Below are 21,630 nucleotides of genomic sequence, written 5' to 3' on the forward strand. Positions count from 1 at the left end.
CATTTAAAACTTGGAGAGATCATTGTTGACATTCACACCTACAAATTATGTAATATTACGATATATGTACTTTTGAATTTTTAGTTTTTAAATACGTTGAAATACCTCATTTTTGTGATTTCCCAGCAGGGGCAACTGTAGCCCTCTCACATACAATAGATATGAATGGGAAAACCACAAATTTAAAAATGTCATATCTTATGACATATATATGCTATCCTTTCAAACTTTGGAGAAGTTACTCTAAACATTATCACCTAAAAATCACGGGAAATTCAGGTTGCTATGGGGCAACGGTTATTATTATTATACGTTATTTGTCTATTAAGGTAGTGTAGTTTTCAGTTGCTGAAAGAGACATCACTGTAACTTTTCTTTGTATGTGGTACCAGAGGTGAGCTGAGATAAACTGAAACTTAAGTGAGCTGTACGTAATTGTTGCCTATGCAAGTGCAAGTAGTTGAAGGATTTAGTAGTTAATACAGAAAGTCATGCCGAATTGTCAACATAACTTTGATCAAACATTTTTGCATGCACTAATGTGTGTTATTAATTCATTATGATGATATTCCTGCTACAGGCATCCTGAGTAGTTTAAGGACTTAAGGTTGTAGTGGAAATGTATACAGTAACATTGAATGTTAATCAGTGATAGCTGGAAGTGTATCATCCTACATGCTAAAACAGCTTGACTGTAAAAATGGGTGTCTCTATGCAAGTACATATGTCTGTTAATTGAAAGAGCCAATAATTAATTTATTATACTGTAAAATTTAACATTAGGCATTTCTAATTGTAGCCATTGATTTGTCCTATACTCTCAGCTTTTTATTCCGCATTTCCATTGATGCCTGTTATGTCACTTTTCTCAACTGGCTCTAACTAGCTGACAGTGCTTATTCATACTATAAGCCACTTGTTAGAGCGTGAGAGTATTTATTAGAGTATCTCACTTTAGCTTTGATACACAATAATTCAAGCTCATCATGTAAAATGTAAAAATTACTACAGTACTTTGGCTTCTAAACATTTATTGGCTTTCTATACTTTAATAGAGTTAAAAGATCCTATAGACCTTTATTAGCAGGGCTGAAGTTCAGAGGTTTTGACTACTCATGGACTGCAATAGATACACACTACTTTTTATTGATTTGATGCCCCTCTACCCACTTCAAGAAGATTGAAATACTCTAATAGAGCAGTCAGTTACTCTAAAAGAGTGGTCATGTATAGTGCAACCAGGCATAAACTTCCAGAAATTTTACTTTACCACCCACACATATATTCTATATCCCAATAGATATATTCTACAATGCCCATTATGCTTTCATGCAGTGTTCTACTCATTTGTATTTCATAATAAGTTGTTATACATGTTTGCAGTGTCTCAAAGCACACTTACATAACAGTGGTTTTGACAAGATTGGTTTTACAGAAATATCCGTAATCTGAGTTTGTAATGTCGTAAAACAACAAAACTCTGTCTACGAATTTTAGGCAGGTCTATCTTCTTCCACAAACAATGAGTATAAAAAATGTAAAAATTACGGAGCGTGTGAAACTAGATACGTTTCTACAAACTTAAAATATTTTTAAAAATCTGGTACTTGATCAAAAATATGAACTTTTATTTTTTGAAAGTTTGTGCCTACTTGTACTATACTCAAAATTAATGAAACATTTAGATGCATTTTCAATAAAATTTTAGTCAAAATGATAACTCAGCTGCAGAAGGCAAATTTTTCAAAACTTTCCCACACGAACATGCCCCCATATAGGCCTCCTAAAAGTGAATGCCCTGCTTGCTGAGTGAGCTTTACATAATATTATACATAATGTACAAATTGCTATGAGCAGTCACTATCTTATTACCCTCACTTTAAATGATGTGGCTGCACCTTTGTCTTCAGTTTAATAAACTTATCACATATGTATATAGGTAGATCAACATAATCAATGGATTGATTGTGGGTACAGTAACAAAATTTTAATTACTGAAAACATTTCAGAAAAGGTCATTGACTGAAACATCCAGCTAAAATTAATTAGCAGTGATGGCAAATAGTTTTTGATATAGCTAACTAGTGGCATGTCAGATTTGAATTTTGGTGACTTTATAGCCATTTTTGTAATGAAATGTCATCATTTATCTCCCTGAGGCATTATTTACACATGATCTCAAATTAAAGGTCTTCCTTAAAGAAACAACTTGGTTTGTTTTAAATCATGATCGATATGTTAGCTTATTCCAAAGTTAGCTATATGGCCATGCATTTACATATACACTGCTTGAAGTATCTTAGTTTACTAGAGTGGTATATCCCCAGTATATGGAACAGTTAATTGTTTGGAATTTTAGTAGCTTTTCAGTAAACCTGCATTCACTGATGTTTACTGAGAGTTTAAAACTTAGTAAAACAATTATGTTCCATATACTTAAAGTTACTGACATTTTACTATCAGTATAACTGGGCACAACTACAGTAAAGCAGCTTAACAAATTAGTAAACTAAGAACCTTCAAGCAGTGATATCAACCATGACATTAATAGCTAATACGTTCACATACCAAGGGTAGAGATAATCAACTAATTTTATTCACTTTGGTGAGAATAGCTAAGTTATTAATTTACATCATACTGTAATTTGCTTATTTTTGCTGTAAAATAAGTTTCGTATGAAAAAAACTTGTACAAAAATTTCTTATAATTATGAACATTTAGCATAATATTGAATTACTCTAATAGAGCAGTCAATATGTAAATCATATAAAAATATTTTTTTTAATTTTAGCACAATTTTTTTGCAAGTAAATTGTAGTATTCTTAGATCAACACCTTTAATTTGAAATCAGGTCTTAATAATAATAAAATAAATAATAATAATGGATTCATGATGTAATAAAAGGATACAAGGGCAAGACAATATAGTACAAAGGAAAAATATTTACATTAAGGTCTGTTGGTATCCAGTACCAACAGCCTAATTACTTACTTACACTACAATTTACATCCTTAGAGAAGCAGAGACAATAATGATGAATTTTGTGACATTTATTATTTTGATATAGCGTGTCACTGCAGATTTGATATTTGGTAACCTTTATGGCCATTTCTGTAGAAAGGAGAGCAATTTCGTAGCTAGAAGAAAGAGTGCATGAGAACTGGTAACCACTCAAATCACACTTTAGGGACAAAATGAAACAGCCATATATTTCCACAGATGTGGTGTATTTGGGCCCAATGAGAGCCTTCACCAGTTACAATGTTATTACCAAAATCCATAAATATGCAAACCACAGCTTAATTGTGGTTGTTTCCATGGTAACCCATATACAAATAGGTACAGATACATGAGGATAGTGATGTACAAAAAACAGAATTAAGATATCTGGTGTGGATTTGAAGTTATAGGGAATGGCTGAGCAGGTGACATATATTGTGTGAAAGTTTACAAAAATACTTACATTATCAATCTGTAATTGTAATTATAAATAATAGGCTTGTGCCTGTTCATAAACACAATTATACAAAAAGTACTGCAACAGTTGTGCCTGTTCAGTAGCATTTTGAAATCAATTGCAATAAAAATTAGATCTTGCATCCATTATATGAATTTGTGTAGTGCCTGAATAATTGAATTGTGTAATATTTTGTTAAAGTTGAAGTGATGTCGTAAAATAAATAATTGAATAGCTATCTGTTATGAATTCAGCCAATGCAGGGGGGAGTACCCTATTTGTCTGAGTTTTATTTTATTTGCTTGACTGCCGGAACACATTAATGAAATGTTCAACTGCCATGCTTACTTGGAAAACCGCTTATCTGAAAATCAGTGTATAGATGGATTAATCATTGTAGAATAACAACTCTTCAGTGGTCACAATAATAGCACTGCAACTACAGTATGCTCAATTGAGAGTAGGCTTGCACCAATTATGCTGGCATAATTTCGAGCATAATAGGTTAGCAAAAGCATCAAGCATTATGCCAACATAATAGGATGATTTTCAAGAATTTAATTAAAGGCAGTGGTTACTGAACCGAAAGTCGGTTCAATAAGCCGGACTCGCTATTGAACTGACAGTAAAACTTAGACAAAAAAGGGTCACTGAACGAAAAAAAGCAACCCACAAAACTCAACCTGGGCTCGAACCGTGGACTACTGGAGCTGTAAGCAGTGGGCTTACCACTGTGCTACTGCTGCTAGCTACCCGCTATCTGTACTTTTCTACCTTATAAATGCTACTCAGGTAGTAGTCTCACTATATACACTATAAAACATGTACAGTAAGAAGAACGTAACCTAAAGGTGAAGAAGAAACCAAATCTGAATCCGAGCCTAACCCTAACGCTAATGCTACTTTTCGCGTCCCTCAAAGTCAAATGCTCGGGAAATTACTAGACACGTCCCCTAAAGTTGAATGCTCGGGGAAACTACTAGACGCGAAAATAATAAAAACTTTCGGGTTCAGTAACCACTACCTTAATGAAAATGCGCAATACGTGTGCCAAAACTACTTTACAACATGAACACACTACACATCATTACTGCATTTCATATAAAAACCTTGCAGTGTTATCATCATTTTTATTATTTCTTGACTGATTATTCACACTTTATGGATATGGAAATAAGATCGAGATACTCTAATAGAGCAGTCACTTACTCTAATACAGCAGTCAGGAAATGTAGATATATTCTAATAAAACAGTCCGGTCCGTTTTTGAGCATAATAGGCTGGATTTTTGAGCACTTTTCAAAACCATAATAAAAAATTTTCAAAGCATAATTGACTCAAGCCTAATTGAGAGCTCTAAATTCTAATATTGTTGTCACCCTATTAAAAAAAAGTAAGTAACAAGTCATCCTGTCAAGTCATCATGTATTCAGTTACAAACAAGTTATCGTACATTCAAGAATTCAGTTCAGCAGCTTCAGCTACCAGTAGCTAACAAGTCAGCCTATAGAGAGGTCAGCTACATACATTGATGTCACTCTGTAAGGAGTTCAGTTGCAAACAAGATTTCATATACAGTAACACTTGGTTTCCCAGATATTACAAATTCCTTTAACCATAAAATTACACTCCTTGATTTTATATCTCATAACTCTTGTATACTTGCAGCTATCATCACAAACAGTTTAGCAGCACTTCTCTACACAATTATGCACTAGTGATATAAATAGGATGGTCATTGAATAATCCAATTAGATTTATTATGTCATTAAATTTGCAAAATAAGTAAATTAATGTGTAGGATTTTATTACAATAGATGTACTCACAACTTTTAACAATTTTGCTGGATTGCTACACCATTTAGGCACAAACAGAAAAAAAAATTCAGGACAAAATATTTTTGCATGACGGTTTTACACCAAACACCAGACCAATTTAGGCCTATCCTACTACTGGATTGCAATTGGTGGAAGATTGTGGGTTGAAACACCACCTATCCTTGTGTGTCCTGCACTGGTGGATAGGTGGGATATCCTATAGAATATCCCATGAAGGATAGAGCTAAATGTCGGCTACTGGATAGGTGAGGTGATTCATGAACTATCCAATGGTATGTACGGCACTCAAATTTGTGACATTTCCTTTACTCAGATGGCATTTCTTTGAAGGATAGGTCATACATAATTAAAATAATATTTAGATGATTACAGCACACTTCAATAATTATTAGTTTACACAAATCAAGATGAGTTGCACAAAACAGTGCTGTTAGTTGTCCACAACAGCCCGTGTTGGAAAATTACTGGGAACAGGTCTCAGAGACAGTCTATCCTGACGACGAACTCGTTGTTTAGTTTGTCTTTTTGCCTGTTCTGACTTTTTTTCTTCTTTAGCTTTATCCAACCTTTCAAAAAACCCCAAGACTCTTCAATGTCTCCAAGACAATTCTTTTGCTACAAACACTGGCGTTCCTTCTTCCATTCCACTGCTGTCACTAGATATCATGTCAGCAACAAGGACTCGTTGCCACTTTTGCCTGTCAGTAGAATTGTATGACATCTTGTTGAAAGCCGATTGTCTCTGAGCTAGTCTCTAAACATTGAGTGCACTACGTACGGTAACACTAATAAAGGGGATGACTAACTCTAAGAACTCTCTCCCGCCGTCTTCGTTGAATCTTCCTCTATTCATGTTTCCCATTTCTTTTCAAGGTCTCTTCTTGAAATAAACTTTTAAAGTATGTTTTAGCAGCATCTGTGAAAGGGGTTCTGTGTCAACAAATTATAAAATAAAAAGGACTACTTACCTTGTATGTGAGATCTTGAAAATGACTTGTTGTTTCCTTTCACTTCCTTAACTAAAACTTCGACTCCACGTTGGTTGGCATCATCTTTCCACCTAGCTCTAAAACTAACCGTTAACTAAAACATGTCGTCTAAATGATTTTTACCTAGGTGACAGGTCAAATCCTGCAAAATTTTCTCTATCCAACAATGTTTTGTATACTTTCTTTGTTTCAGTCTAATAAAAGAATAAACACATAAATTATTACCAAAGAAATGAAGCAGCTTACTTTAACAACTTGTGGAACTACTCTCTTCTTACTAATAACAGCTGAAGTAGGACATTCTACAGCTAGCTTGCGCTCAAGAGATTGTATCGTCACTTCTGCTTTGCTTAGCCTTTGCATAGCTGAATTTAGGCACTTTGACAGTTTGTCAAGACCTACTGTACTTCAGTGGAATGAGACACTTTCTTTACAGCTGATGGTGTTGTAAAACAGAGTCTAGTTGGTTGCAACTCAGAATGACTGTCAGGAGTAATGCTATTGCGATGCTGGGTAAATGGTGACACCATACCGAACCCTCTGGTATCAGCACTGTTGGGGGTAACTAGTTACTTTTATAACTAAGTTACGTAACGGATTACTTTTAAAGTAACTAGTAATATAACTAGTTACTTGCTTTGTAACTAGTAACTTGTAACTAGGAGTAATTGTCTGAAAAGTAACTAAGTTACAATAGTAACTAGTTATAATAGTTACATTTGTAACTATAAAAAATTATGTTTTAAAAGCAAGAGCACTTCAATTTTTGTGCCATATACAGCTACATTAAGTAAGCACATTCTGTGTACTGTTCTCTATGATTCAGCTTGAGTAACAGATGTAGCATTAATTAAAACTGACCTGAAAGAGCAACAGAATTGTTATTTTAAGTGCACATATGTACTGCATCCCTTAATGATACATTTCTGAGCAAAATTCATGTTACAAGAGCTAAAAACAAGTCATAATTGATACTACGAAAGTAACTAGTAACTAGAGTACTTAGTTACCTTTTGAAAAGTAACTGTAACTGTAACTAAGTTACATGGGATAAAAGTAACGTGTAACTAGTAACTAGTTACTTTTCTGAAGTAACTACCCCAACTCTGGGTATCAGAGCCTTCTCTAGGAAAAGGTTTTCTTTTTCGTATTTTCAATGCGTCCATTAAATCGTCATTATCGCTTGACTCCGTACCCTTGTCACTACCTTCACGAAGCTCCTCCTCAAAATCGTCTTTTTTATTACATTTCAAGGTGGACTGTTGAGATTCTTCACGTAATAGCTATTTCAGCCTCGGCCGCTTCATCACTAGTATCTAGCTCGGATTCACTGTAAATGGCACTCACAAGAACCCTTGATTTGATAAACAAGTCTTCAGTTACTGTGCTGTCGTCATAATCAGCACCCCTCAGTCTCCGGCTCGTCTTTTCTCTTCTCATTCCCGCCATAATTCAGCGACAAATTTTAGATCACGAGACTTGAAATTAAGTGTCACCATATATGGCGAGTCATTTAGACTACTGTCCGAGATAATGGAGCCCCCTTTTCCAAAGAGGTGCCGACCAAGCGAAAGGTATTGTGTACACTGTAAGCAGATTGTATCATACAAGAACATAAGAGACTCTACTATGACTATGATACTGATTCATGGACTATCAGATCAGATCTCGTTCATCACAGTGACTCGCACAGTGATGAGATGAAGCCTCTTGTTTGAGTAACCTTCCAATGCCCCAAAGCCAACCACTAGGGAGAACAGAAGAGTATGAAATAGAAAATGATATCCCGCCCGCACCTTCCGGCTGAGGATTTACTTGTGATGATAATTTTAGTGTTGAGAGTGCACCGTGCAGCACACCTGCATTTTCTGATTTAGATAACAATGATTGTGAGTCTGTAGACAGTAGAGAGGATAGCAGAAATGAGTTTGTTGAAAATGGTGCGACATTAGTTATACCTAAGGCCACTCCGAACTGATATTCTGTGCACTTGATCATGAATAGCTTTTTCTTATCCATTGTTAAGCTGATGTTATAAAAGTATCACATACGTAATTGTGGTACCTGAGTACAAGTGGGCTAATCAAGCATATCATTCAACTTGTAAGTAATTTTACATGGATTGCAACCTTTTTAGTTGTGTAGTAGAAAACGTTTCATTTATACAGTTGTGTATACTTGAATGGATAGAAGTCAGCATAATGGAATAATATGATGCCAATCGTCCATTTGGCAAAGGTTTATTGCTAGGACAGGACACAGGATCAATTTGGAGTGGCCTAACATGTTAAGGAATCTTTGTGATTCTTTTCAAGGGTATATAGAGTATATATAATTATGATTCCATATTGTTGTTGTGTACAGCCATTCAGAAGGTGTTGCGAGTTAGAGTTACACAGTGTTTTAAACAAGAAACCGTATAACAACTGCCTCTTCAAACAAGTCCCATCATTGAAAATACGGACAATTTCCATTAAAATAAACCAGTAACAAGCTATCATGGGAAGCCATTATACTATGGACACCTTGCGCTGTCAGCAAAAAAATGGGACAAAAAGGAGGGTAAACGGCTTCATGATGTAATTTCTGCAGTTGGCAAAAAGGCATGATTTGAACTGAATCAACATCAAACAGCAAAAAAATCAAGCCTGCAGCCTTTTCTGTAGTTTGAGTTATGCTTGGCTAAAGGCAACAGTTGGCAGTTTCAGGTTTACTAAGCAAGAAAACCCATTCCACTTGATCCCTAATAAAAATATTATACAGTACTACTGTATTGTTTTAAACAGGCTGAGCAAAGCTTAAAATGAAGCGTATAACAGCTAGAAGCCAAGAGCACACCGCCATTCCAGGAGATTGCAATAGACCTTTGCTCACACGCAGGCCATACCTACCTGATCATAGTTGATTGCCACACTGATTGACCAGCTGTTATCCCTTTATGCCCTAACACTACTATCTTGGGTACATGCCTATAATTATGTTTGGAAGTTATAAGTTTGTTTAGGAATTGTATATATTAGGGAGGTCGTCTGCACCTGCAGACTAATTCAGTCATGATTGAATTAGGGATAAAGGTCCACTTGTATATCTGCAATTATAAGCAACTTCCCATTAATTTTATTTCTATGATCCTTAACCGAACTTAAAATTCCAAAATGTTCCTTGTGTGTATTTGTATTATACAGACTTGAGGCAATTTCTAACTATAATGAATTATCTTTGCAGGTAACGGAGAAGAAGTATGGAGTGATGTTGATCACGTAGATGAAATCGACAACATGGATCTTAATGATGATGATGATCAAAGTCCACAGCTTGAACCACGTGATACAGCAAGCATTGCATCACATTTATCACTGGTAAAATGGTTAATAACATTTTTGTTCTTACTTCAAGCAAAGTTCCATTTGTCAGATAGAGTTTTAGATATGCTATTGAAGTTTTTAAAAACCTTTTTTACTGTATCAGTTCGTTTCAATTCTTTCTGTGCACTGATTGCCAGTGAAATGCCAACTTCACTGTATATGGCTCGTAAAAAATACAGAACAATGAAAGACTGTTTTAAACTGTTTCCTGTTTGTAAGGATTGTGGCTCAGTATGGAAATTTGACAGCTGCATTGAGGGTCATGGAGCTCATAGAAAAGCGAAACTATGTCCATACAAATCACCTTTTGGCAAGCATCGCCGAAGTCAAAAGTGTAATGCAATATTATTGAAAACACAGTTGAAATTGCCACAAAATGTAAAATATTTTATCCAATAACACCTTACTGTTACGTAGATATTAAAACATCATTACAGCAATTGTTATTTGACTCAGAATTTGTAACAAACTGTATGGCTTGGAAAGCACATCCAGATCAGAAGATGTATTACGAGACATATATGATGGACGTGTGTGGAAAAAAAATTAAATTATGAAGGCAAGCCATTTTTAAGTGAGGATAACTCATTTGCCTTCATGATTAATCTTGATTGGTTTCAACCACATAAACACGTCCAATATTCTATTGGAGTGATATATCTTAGTATTCTAAATCTACCAAGAGCATTTCGGTACAGGTTAAAGAACATTTGTCTAATTGGAATCATTCCAGGTCCTAAGGAACCTGAGATCTCAGTTAATTCCTATTTAAATCCACTAGTAGCTGATCTAAAAGAACTTTGGGTTGGAAAAAATCTTTATATATCTACAACTGGCTGTCACTCTATAGTACGCTGTGCATTGATTTGTTGTTCTTGTGATCTGCCAGCTGGTAGAAAATTGTGTGGTTTCCTAGCACACAGTGCAAACTTAGGGTGTTCCAAATGTACAAAAAAATTCTGTCAATTGGGGAACATAAGATCAAAAGGGATTATTCTGGATTTGAAAGATCAGAGTGGACTCCTCGTACTAAATTAGTATCCATCGTGGTGATGTAGACCTGTTGTCAGAGTGCTCATCTCAAACTGCAAAGGTAAGAGAATTAGGCTGTAGATACTCAGCTTTGCTAGACCTTGATTATTTTGATCCTCCAATGATGCTTGCCATCGACCCAATGCACTGCCTCTACCTAGGGTTAGCCAAGCACTTTGTTAAAAGAATATTAATCGGAAGAGACATCTTAATGGAAGAAAGCTTTGCTATTATACAAGAGAGAATTGATGCTTTAATGGTGCCGCCTGACATTGGACGAATACCTCGTAAAATAATGTCATCATTCTTTAGCCTAACAGCAGATCAGTATAAAAACTGGGTTGTTTCATTATTCAATAATCTGTCTACATGGACTGTTACCTGCTGATGTGCTTGAGTGTTGGCGCCACTTTGTGCTTGCATGCAGATTATTATGTCAGACTGAATTAAAAGGGATGATATCATCATTGCAGATGCTTTACACTGTGAAAAAGGTGGGATATAATATGGTATTTCCAGTGGCTTATTGAATACAAATAAGCCTTGATATAAACCCTGTATTATACTCATGTTATACTTTAGTATAATGCATACTATACTATTACATATATGGTTTCAGTTTATTTACCACAATACCTAAAATAGCTTATATCAAATATAATTCCCACACTATACCATCACATATATGGTTTCAGTATGTTTAACACATTAACTAAAGCCTTACATGTGATTGTTAGTATACTACAGGTTATATCAAGCTTTTTTGTATTCAATAAGCCACTGGATATACCATCTTATATCCCTCTTTTTTCATAGTGTTAATTTTAAAGTTTTGTCAACGAATGGAAAGAATGTTTGGAAAGGAAGTCATTACTCCTAATATGCACATGTCATGTCATTTAAAAGATTGTATTTTAGACTATGAACCCTTGAATCATTTCTGGCTTTTTGGGTTTGAGAGATTCAATGGAATTTTGAGCCATATGCCTCCCTCGTAGTTATTCAAGGAGTGTGTTTAACATTGCAGAATTAAATGAGTTGGAGCAGTATCTGTCTACATGCTATCCCAGTAACATACAAGTTTATTCAACCTACAAGCAATATACATCAGTTGTCGTAAATGGGAAATCTCTTGGAAGTTACAACAGCAAATCACAAAGTTCCAGTATTATTCTTGCAGAATACCGTGGTGAAGTTCATCCTGGCAGAATCAGATATTTTGCTGCTGTATCACTGGTTTCTGGTGATGAACAGATAAACAAAATTCTGGTTTGTTTAAGTTGGTTTCAGCACCATGATCAAAAGATAGATGTGGAAAACCTGTCACTATATGGGAGTACAATCTCTTTGATAGCACAACATTTTTGCAATTTAGTGCTGTTAGATCTAGAACTGTATCTCTCATTGACAAATTGGATGATGACCACGGACGTGTGTTATTTGTGTCTCCGTACAATTAAGCAACCAATTATGCATATTACGTGCATTAGCAATGTTGTACATCATTAGTCTCTTTGCAATAATAATTGCAATATATACAATAAGAACATGGAGTATAACTTATTATGTCCTAAAACAATAATTGTGTGATGTATTAACAGTTGCCATATGTTCATATATAAGATAGGTGAACATATATATCACACAAACTATCTAATAGTAAGTACACATGAGTTATCTACTGGATAGGATATGTGAAAGAAATGTGGTGTGTACACACCCATGTAACACAGGATAGGTACATCTGAACTATCCTGGTATGTATCCTTGGCCTGATAATGAAGGATAAGTTTTTGTCCAGTGAAAATTACTGTCATGACGTAGATGCAGGAGGGAAATTTTTGATTTTAAAGTGTGCTTAGAGGTTACTGACCGAATAAAAATGATTGCTATGAATTTCAGTCATCAAAAATAAATATCATTTCAAAGTCAAAAATGTATGGCAAAAACTATTGATGGAAATCCAAGGGATAAGAAACAAGTCACTCCATAGAGAGTTTAATTTAATTACAACTCATCATCTAGAAGGCTCAGCTACAAACAAATCACCCTTCATCATTTATGCTGCAGGTGGCCTCATAGAGATATCAGGATCCGTGTATTTTGGGGCCAATTATAAGTCTAATATTACAAACGGTAAAGTAAATAGGCGCTTCGCGCGCTGCGCGCGCGAAGCGCCTATTTACTTTACCGTTTGGTCACTAGGACATTAGGCAATTGGAATTCGCAAATTCCAATTGCATAAGTTTCAATGCTCAAAGTTTAAGAATTTATAAACACTGCTGACCTGGTTTGTTAACACGTCGAGGCGTTAATTTCCTCTGTTCCTGACATGGCAAATAATTAAAAATTTAGCGTTCATTCAGTACGCACGTGATGTAGTGGTACCAGGCTCTGTCCAGAACTCAAGTCTACCCCCAAGGAGTGGTCAGCACATAGAGAAAACTGCTCAAACGGACTAAAGGTAAGTAGGATAAGTAGATACACACGTTGAGATTATATTGTTTTGAAAGGCTAGACTACTTTCTCTAAATAAAATGCACCAGTTGGCGTGGCTATGGTAGTCTTGCGTAGACCAGACAGAATTTTTTCTTAGTGTGTGAGTGCGGAATGAGTGGCCAATCAGCACCCACCATAGAGCTGGTGAAACGTTACACAGAAATTCTATGGGAAGTGTACTAGACCACTTATTCCCCACCCACACACAAAAGAAGAAAGTCGGTCTGATCTTAGCTATATTATAGTGAGTGATGTTGAAATGGGCTCCTTCACCCCATTGGTATTCCCTACTTTTTGGGGGAATGGGAGGTGCGGCTAGTATTACTTACAAGAGGTTAGCATTTCTGCCTGCTGCTTAGAAAGACCAGTAGTGTAGTGTCCTGGATTAGATGCTCCACCAGTTTTTCTTTACTGTAACCCTGCCAGTCCAGTTACTATCGCAGCACTTGACCTTGCAATGTGTGAGGGTCAGGTGCATGCTTCCATCACATGTTTCTTGTTTATTTACTTGTTATATTTCAAAAAAAAAAATCGCACAAAAAAATAAATCCAGTAGTATTGGCTACCAGCTTTTTTAAAAATGTGGGTTGTGGAGTAGAAAGAGCAATAAATGCATTGTATACAAACTGGTTAAACCTCTACCTTATCCCATCACCATTGTATGGCATGCATATGGGTTTAAGTCTCCACAAAGGACTCGACTGTATCGTTATTAGAAGTAGACAGCATGCCTATACTACCTACTGTCAAGGAGGTGTCACTCTAATGTATCCTGTATTGTACGATCTTCATCCGGATTTTTGGCATAGGACAGTACAAGCATCATTTCAAGTAGCACTTTTACATTCAATAATTGTAACGTGATCTTGGAAACCTACCTGTTTGGTTTATTTTCTGTTTAATAGCTTAAATGAGGTATTAGGTGCTTATCTATCTTGTGTTAAAATTTTAGTTTAATATCCTGAGACGTGGCTGGTTTACTGTCCGGTACATTACAAACTAGTGCATTAAGGTTTGTGAGTGATTAAGGGTGACAAGTGGTGTTTACCAATAATTCCATACATGGTCTGATATAATCACCGAAGCTCCTAGGAAAAAGAAGCTTTGGGTGGGAAATTTTACAGCACGAAAGTTTAATAGTTGCTTTTATCCAAACAAATTGTTGAAATTTTCATTTAAGTTTTTGCTGTATGTAGAAGTCAAGGGTCAAGGTACACTCTTGGTAAGAAATCCAACTTTTGTGGATCGTCAACCACCCTGAGATCATAAGGTAGGCAATGTACTAGAGCAGATGCCTTATTCCTTATACATACACCTTATAAATTTGTTTTTCATGGCCAACATCAAAGGTGGGGGTATTACTACAGGTATAGCCTAAATATTTCTTTTCAAGGTTAACCCTTAAATCTGCTTTTCGAAAATGCATGTTTACACAATATGGACTCGCATGGTGACACTAGGTGAGATAACTTAATTCTTACAGCCTACAAACACACATAGATTTAAAAAGTGTGTCCACTGGGCTACTTGGAGGAGCACTGTAACTACAGTGGCTTACTTATTATGAAGTGATGAACATCGACAAGTCAAGTCTCCGTGTTTCATAATTCTTGCCACATGCTTACTTTTGATTGTGGGATTACTCACGTAAATCATATATTGCCTGATACAAAAATTCACGACAAGTCCAATGGAAGTCACTGCAAGGTGATAGGAGCAACTACCATCGAGTCATCGACCATTTTATAGAGGTATGTAATAAAAAGTTTGCATGTTCCCTACCAAAAAGTTATTTTCATGGCATCACCATGTAACATTAGGGTAAAACTCTAGGTATCATTTTAATCCTTGTTCCATCACAAGTAGAATAATGTAAATCGCATAGCCATAGAATGGATGCTTCAAAAGTTACAGCGCTCTATGCAAGGCATGCGTATTTATTAAGTTTAAATCCAGTTTTCTTGATTATGCAGGTTTAAGGGTTAAGTGTTGCTAAAGGTAAAATTTTCACAAATACAGTGGAACCTGTCTATAATGATCACCTTGGACCAGATATATCTGGCCTTTATATACAGGTGGCTGTTATAGAGAAAACCTGCATAAGGTGGTCAGCAACATTTTAGTGGCTACGACCGTTATAAATGAGTAATTATTATAAAGAGGCTCGTGCCAACCGCAATGTAGTAATATTTTAGTACAGAAACGGCAAGGTGAGCCTGTTATGGATGTTGGTTATAGCTATTGAATACGATTAAGCAATGAAGACTGATAGATTATATAGTATTCATTGAAAGGCAGGAAGTGTGATAATTGCGCATTAATTGAAATGATGCCGTGGTGCCAGGCAATTTGCTTAACAAGCCACCATAAAAGGTAGCAACCGCTATACGAAGAAGAAAGTTATGTATACAGTGATTCATGGGCAAATTCTTGGTTGGCCGTTATACGCGTTAGACAGGTGACCGCTTAATGCAGACCACAATGCATACATTTGTATTGGAAAATATTTGGGACCTCGTGACCATGGCCGTTATACAAAGGTGACCGCTTAATCCAGGTGACCGTAACACAGGTTCCACTGTACAACCCAAATGTATTACTCTCTATGGGAGGTCTAAATATTTCAAGGATAAAATTTTGCTGATAACCCCCCCAACACTGCACAATCAGCAAAAAAAAAGTTTCCCCTCGAAATATTTAGGCTGTACGGTATATGCAGTGTAATGCACTTGATTTATTTTTTGTAGCCAGATGATAGAGCGCTGGTATCACATACCCGAGAAAAATTCTAAGTGTAAGTTTAACTGTTAAATGAAAGTATGAATATACTCATTTGATAGTTGTTCTCCACACTACATAATGCCCTTGACTTCTCTACTACTCTAGATCTTTTGTGTCACAAATTCTATTTGTATATTGTATCATTGTCAAGTTTCATGGTAGTGAATTATTCTTCCCTAAGATTGGCCATGCATTGTGACATGTTTAGTGCATGCTTGTAAGTTTAAAGTTCACTCTCAGTGTGCTCCAGTACAAGTCCGTCCCGTCCAGTTGTTTAATGAGCTTTATCCACAATTACATCATAGCACAAAAATGGCAATAAGAGTGGGGATTGTATGTACAGATAGCCATTAGAAGGGATAACTTTTGAGATTTTCCTCGTTAAGTAAGTGAGAGAAATCTCTGGTAAGACTTGTTTGTTAACTATCTTTCTATGTAGAAGCATGCACAGTTGCTCTTCTCGAACACTCCAGATCTGGTTTTGAAAATAAAACCAGAGCTAGGTAAGTATCTAAAAGTGTGAAAATGCATTCCCCAACAGAATTTTCTCCTGCTGTCTTCATGGCAAACATCTCAAAAGCTTATCCCTTCCAATGGCTCTGTACAAAGTACCCCCACTTGTAATTGTGAATGAAACTCTTTTGGGACCTTTGAAATGTAGCCCACCTAACTGTGCTAGTGATGACGTGGTATAACAGGAAGAGTAAAATTAATGCTAGATGGCATGTTATGCATAGAAGTATCTTCTAAACTGTATTATAGTTTAACTATCATGTTTTTTCTCGCCAATCCTCTCAACAAAGCCTTAAAGCTGCTCTTCATTTTCATTCACGTTCGTAAGGGACATACCCACTTTCAACTCAAAGGGATAAGCTATTCCTGGAAGTCTACAAGGCTTGTACCAATGTTTTTCAGTTATTAAATGCCTGTAAAACTTGAAGAGAAAGTAAATCAAAGAGTCTAAGGAGAGTCGTGTCACCCATGTTTCAGCCTGCCAGAAAGAAATCACAAAGTTTACTCGTAACTGTTTATTACAAACTTCATTTCGCTTTTCTTACGTACAAGCTGCTTTTATCATTTAACGATTTTGCTCACGTAGGTGCGTATGGACCAACATAGATAAGTAGATAGGCATGCACACACACACGCACACACACAGTGACCCACACACACTGCTCACACACACACTGCACTACACACACATGCACACACACACACACACACACACACACACACACACACACACACACACACACACACACACACACACACACATACACACACACACATGCACACTACACACACACCACCACACACACACATACACATGCTACACACTACACAGAGACACACACGCACACACACACACACACACACATACACATGCTACACACTACACAGAGACACACACACACACACACACACACACACACACACACACACATACTACACACACACGTACACTGCACACACACACACTCTACACACATACCTTACACACAGACTTTCTACATACTACACAGAGACACACACATGCACACGAACACTACACGCACACTACACACATACCACACACACACACTACACACATACCCTACACATACATGCTACACACACACACTACACACGCACACACCACACACGCTATAGTAGTGTCATGTAGTTTAGCAACAGTAGACACATGTACAGAGACACATGTAGTCATAATGTAATGCTGCTACATGTGTCTCTGTGTATGTGATACATGGATACACGTGTCTCTCACTACATGTTTCTCTGTGTAGTGTCATGTACTATAGTAGTGTCTATAATTTGCATACTGCAGTTTCACACCCATCCCAGAGTCTAATTTTCATTACATCTCTTTTTTACAGACATGCTACTGGACACCCAAGAATTACATGTTACTGCTGGTGAGTGTACTTATATGCTATACACATTTATTGTGTTTGACAAATCCGACATGAAGCAAGGCCATTTGGTCTTTAGCAGCTTTTTGGTCTCATTCGAAACTCTGTGGAAGTGAAACAATATACAGTCACTGTAACGGATTGCATTTTAAAATGTATATCCTACAGTATGATAATACTGTATAGTTCTGCAACCTCTCTCCATGAGACTCGGACAGTTCTCCTGTGGTTTATTGAAGCTCAAGCTCCTGAGTAGTGCACAGGCATCCCAGCTCTGGTTTACTGGGTGGCAAGCATTGTAGCTGTGCTTCACATGGCTCTGCTTTTTTTTTCGCTTTGTTAGTGTGTGCATGTGCGTGTGTGCGTGTTGGATAATGTAGTCCAAAAGTATGTGTGTGCATGTGCTTTCTCCATTTTCCGTTTTGTTATATCATGTTCAACTCTAACTTTGTAGGTGTGCTATAAGAATCTGGAGATGTATGTGTTATAGAGAAGACACCAAGGAACAAGATGGTCGATTCGAACCATGCTAGACACAGTGTAGTGTTTCTCAATGTAAGCTACATTCTGTTCTGTGTTGCTGCTTATTATCATGTGTACTGCAGGTCATCAATACTCTTGAGAACTGTTTCCTAATACTGCTAAAGGATATTGTGACAAACTTGACTTTTCACGTGTAATGTGTGCTATGAAATAGTGTTGTATAGTTCATTCAGAGCTTTGTTAAGAATTCCAATTTATACTTACGGTTTGTTACTGGGGTTTTGCATAATACGGAGCTACACCGTTCAAACTCTTGATAATGTACCCAATGATGACACTACTACCTAAGATGAGACTACTAGCTACTGTACACCATGTAGGGTGATATAAGGGTGTTGGAGTAGGTGAGGCACCACTTTTGGCTGAATTATGCAAAAAAAAATTGCAAACTCAATCTTGATGAAAGAATAGGTAGAAACATGCGACACTTGGTGTTTATTTATAATGGCAATTCAGGTTAACTTTTTCCGTATTGAGTGCCTCTAAATAATCATTGTTGTGTTTAGCTTTGTTTATGTGTCTCTGTAGCTACCTTGGAAACAGTCTTAAACTGTATTATGAAGGTGCTTATTGATCAGTGTATTAGGTCCCTATTACCTCTGAGATAGGATAACCTCCTTGTAACAGTAAAATATCAACAAACTTGCAATTGGTTGGTCCCAAAGTGTCTGTTAAATTAATATAATATTAATTATCGAGGTTATACTGTAATGTCACTATTGCTGCCAAACATGACACCACTAGTTACACACTGTAGAATGATAATGTCACTATATAGTTAGCCAACATGACACTATTATAGTTGCACACTGTAGTGTGATAATGTCACTATAACAATAGTTACCTAACATGACACTACTAGCTATGCACTGTTTGGTAATAATGTCACTACATGACACTACTACTTACACACTGTAGGGTGATGATGTCACTACAAGACACTACTAGTTACACACTGTAGCATAACACTACTAGTTACACACTGTAGGGTGATAATGTCACTACATGACACTACTACCTACACACTGAAGGGTGATGATGTCACTACAAGACACTAACTACTAGCTACACACTGTAGCATGACACTACTAGTTACACACTGTAGGGTGATAATGTCACTACAAGACACTACTGGCTACACACTGTAGCATGACACTACTAGTTACACACTGTAGGATGATGATGTCACTACATGACACTACTAGTTACAAACTGTAGGGTGATGATGTCACTACAAGACACTACTAGCTACACACTGTAGCATAACACTACTAGTTACACACTGTAGGGTGATGATGTCACTACATGACACTACTACCTACACACTGAAGGGTGATGATGTCACTACAAGACACAACTAGCTACACACTGTAGCATGACACTACTAGATACACACTGTAGGGTGATAATGTCACTACAAGACACTACTAGCTACACACTGTAGCATATATGACACTACTAGTTACACACTGTAGGGTGATAATTTCACTACAAGACACTACTAGCTACACACTGTAGCATGACACTACTAGTTACACACTGTAGGATGATGATGTCACTACATGACACTACTAGTTACAAACTGTAGGGTGATGATGTCACTACAAGACACTACTAGCTACACACTGTAGCATATATGACACTACTAGTTACACACTGTAGGGTGATAATGTCACTACAAGACACTACTAGCTACACACTGTAGCATATATGACACTACTAGTTACACACTGTAGAATGACACTACTAGTTACACACTGTAGGATGATAATGTCACTACAAGACACTACTAGCTACACACTGTAGCATATATGACACTACTAGTTACACACTGTAGAATGACACTACTAGTTACACACTGTAGGATGATAATGTCACTACAAGACACTACTAGCTACACACTGTAGCATAACACTACTAGTTACACAGTGTAGGGTGACGATGTCACTACATGACATTACTAGTTACAAACTGTAGGGTGATGATGTCACTACATGACACTAATAATTACACACTGTAGGGTGATCATTTCACTATACTATAGTTACCCAACATGACACTACTAGCTACACACTGTAGAGTGATGATGTCAATACATCGCACTACTAGCTACACACTGTAGGGTGATGATGTCACTATAACAATAGTTACCCAACATGACACTACTAGTTATTATACACACTGTAGGGTGATGATGTTACTACATGAAACTACTAGTTACACACTGTGGGTGATAATGTCACTACATGACGTTACTCAGTAGTTACACACTGTAGTGCGATGATGTCACTACATGACACTACTAGTTACACACTGTAGAGTGATAATGTCACTACATGACACTACTAGTTACAAACTGTAGGGTGATGATGTCACTACAAGACACTACTAGCTACATACAATGTAGCATAACACTACTAGTTACACACTGTATAGGGTGATGATGTCACTATATGACACTACTAGTTACACACTGTAGGGTGATGATGTCACTACAAGACACTACTAGCTACACACTGTAGCATAACACTACTAGTTACACACTGTAGGTAATGATGTCACTACATGACACTACTAGTTATACAGTGTGTAACTAGTAGTGTTATGCTACAGTGTATGTAGCTAGTAGTGTCTTGTAGTGACATCATCACCCTACAGTTTGTAACTAGTAGTGTCATGTAGTGACATCATCACCCTACAGTGTGTAACTAGTAGTGTTATGCTACAGTGTGTAACTAGTAGTGTCTTTTAGTGACATCATCACCCCTACAGTGTGTAACTAGTAGTGTTATGCTACAGTGTGTAAGTAGTAGTGTCTTGTAGTGACATTATCACCCTACAGTGTGTAACTAGTAGTGTTATGTAGTGACATCATCACCCTTCAGTGTGTAACTAGTAGTGTCTTGTAGTGACATCATCACCCTACTGTGTGTAACTAGTAGTGTTATGCTACAGTGTGTAAGTAGTAGTGTCTTGTAGTGACATTGTCACCCTACAGTGTGTAAGTAGTAGTGTCATGTAGTGACATTATCACCCTACAGTGTGTAACTAGTAGTGTCTTGTAGTGACATCATCACCCTACAGTGTGTAACTAGTAGTGTTATGCTACAGTGTGTAAGTAGTAGTGTCTTGTAGTGACATTATCATCCTACAGTGTGTAACTAGTAGTGTCATTTTACAGTGTGTAACTAGTAGTGTCATATATGCTACAGT

At 36.7% G+C, this 21,630-nt stretch overlaps 2 long non-coding RNA genes across 3 annotated transcripts; one reads left to right on the forward strand and one right to left on the reverse strand.

Moving 5' to 3' along the window:
• Nucleotides 1-5,630: 5,630 nt before the first annotated feature.
• Nucleotides 5,631-6,404, reverse strand: LOC136244260 (uncharacterized). Its single transcript, XR_010695133.1, has 3 exons — nucleotides 6,267-6,404; nucleotides 6,105-6,214; nucleotides 5,631-6,052 (listed from the first exon to the last, which is right to left on the reverse strand). It is a non-coding gene; the product is annotated as an uncharacterized lncRNA (long non-coding RNA).
• A 6,449-nt stretch (nucleotides 6,405-12,853) lies between these two features.
• On the forward strand, nucleotides 12,854-18,620 carry LOC136246523 (uncharacterized). Of its 2 annotated transcripts, XR_010696550.1 has the most exons (6): nucleotides 12,854-13,148; nucleotides 14,380-14,453; nucleotides 15,931-15,977; nucleotides 17,839-17,877; nucleotides 18,329-18,429; nucleotides 18,480-18,620. It is a non-coding gene; the product is annotated as an uncharacterized lncRNA (long non-coding RNA). The 2 variants fall into 2 exon arrangements; XR_010696549.1 differs by lacking the exon at nucleotides 14,380-14,453 and having other exon boundaries at nucleotides 12,859-13,148.
• The last annotated feature ends 3,010 nt before the right edge of the window (nucleotides 18,621-21,630 follow it).

The sequence above is a fragment of the Dysidea avara genome, chromosome 2, assembly GCF_963678975.1.
Source record: "Dysidea avara chromosome 2, odDysAvar1.4, whole genome shotgun sequence".
NCBI lineage: Eukaryota > Metazoa > Porifera > Demospongiae > Dictyoceratida > Dysideidae > Dysidea > Dysidea avara.